The sequence below is a fragment of the Cyprinodon variegatus genome, unplaced genomic scaffold, assembly GCF_000732505.1.
Source record: "Cyprinodon variegatus isolate N-32 unplaced genomic scaffold, C_variegatus-1.0 Scaffold1530, whole genome shotgun sequence".
Lineage (NCBI taxonomy): Eukaryota > Metazoa > Chordata > Actinopteri > Cyprinodontiformes > Cyprinodontidae > Cyprinodon > Cyprinodon variegatus.
This window is the reverse complement of record NW_015151983.1, coordinates 9,565-11,096: the sequence shown is the minus strand read 5'-3', so window position 1 is coordinate 11,096 and position 1,532 is coordinate 9,565.

Genomic DNA, 1,532 nt, shown 5'->3' with positions numbered 1-1,532 from the left:
TTAATGAATCAAACGGTGTTTCCGGTCAGAAGGAATCAAAGTGAGATCAGAGACTCACCGCCCGCCGCAGCTTTAATGAGCTGATGATGCGCTGCTCTGTCAGAGGCTCACACAGCTGCAACCTGGCGGGACACGTCACTACCCACGCAACGACGTCACGTGACCATGCTCATCAAACCTGCGCCGCATCAGAAATAAATGGCTCATCAAAGCAATTTATTTTTAAAGCAGTGCAGGTATTTTAAATAATTAATAATATATATTAAACTTTATTTCTATAGAAAATTATTCTTTATTTCCATTAAACAATAGATCTGCTTCCTGCCAGTGACGTTACGCTACATGATTGGCTGAACACATTGTGGTTGCCCTGACAACGATAATAAGATAATCCGGCTTCCAGGGGCGGATTTAGGAAATGTGGGGCCCCAGGGGGCCCTCTGAAAACAGCCCCATTCTCCAGATGTAGAAATGTTAATAGAATAGACATCCATTATCTGTTCTAGGTTGTGTCCCGCTGTGTCCCGTTGTGTTCGCTGCTTTTAGATGTTGTCTCCAAAGTCTCCAGTAGCAGAAAAAAGTCTCTAGATTTGGCGCTAGGAGCTTTTTAGAAATCAAAGTGCTAGAGGGGTCTGAAAAGTGAGCAAAACATCTGAAGAGATAAGAAAAGTGAAATTAGAGCTCAGAATAAGTTCTGCTGAAGCTGCAAGAAGAATCTCATCCCAGCCAGAAAGACCCAAATCATCAGTGGAGCAAATGAAAAGTTCAACCCTCTGGAGGAGAGACCCAGACCTGCAGAAGACTCACTGATTGTTAAAAAAAAGGGAATTTGTTCTTGTCATGTTAGAAGTGATCAATTGTGGTTCTCAGAGGACTAAAAACCAGAAATAATCAAAATAATAGTGAAAGCTGCAGAAAAGTATCTTGAAGAGAGAGTTTTAAATTTGGAAACTGGAAACTAGCAGGACCATCAGAAACAGCAGAGTGATGATAACTTAATGATAAATTACAAATTATGAGGACTAATGCGATAAAGTATTTAGTGAGTTGGGCTAAATTAAACAGTTTGGAAAAATATAATTTTATTTTGTTCTTGGGATAAGTCTTGTTTCCTGTTTCCTTGTTTAACTCCTTATCAGATGGTGGCGCTAATGCGCTTTAACTAGTTTGCCAACCGCAATAAAACCTCAGAAGAAGAAGATGTTCAGACTTCTTACTGGAGTCCTTTAAATGGCTTTAATGGAATCATCCATGTCATGAAATTTTAAAACCTAGTTGGGAAAAGGAAAAAAATAATTTAAATTATTTATAAATTATAAAAGACTTTGATTTAGCTAATACAAATATCAGTCAAACAATTCCTGTTTCACCCGTTCAGCCGTCTATATTTCCTAATGTTGTTGTTCATTTTACTTTGTGAAAATCGTCTTTTACAGCTGCTCTTTATATCTATGCTTCTTTTTCTATGTCTGCTTCTGTCTCCTTGAACCCCAGTGGGCCTCAGCAGATGGCCGCTCACACTGAGCCTGGTT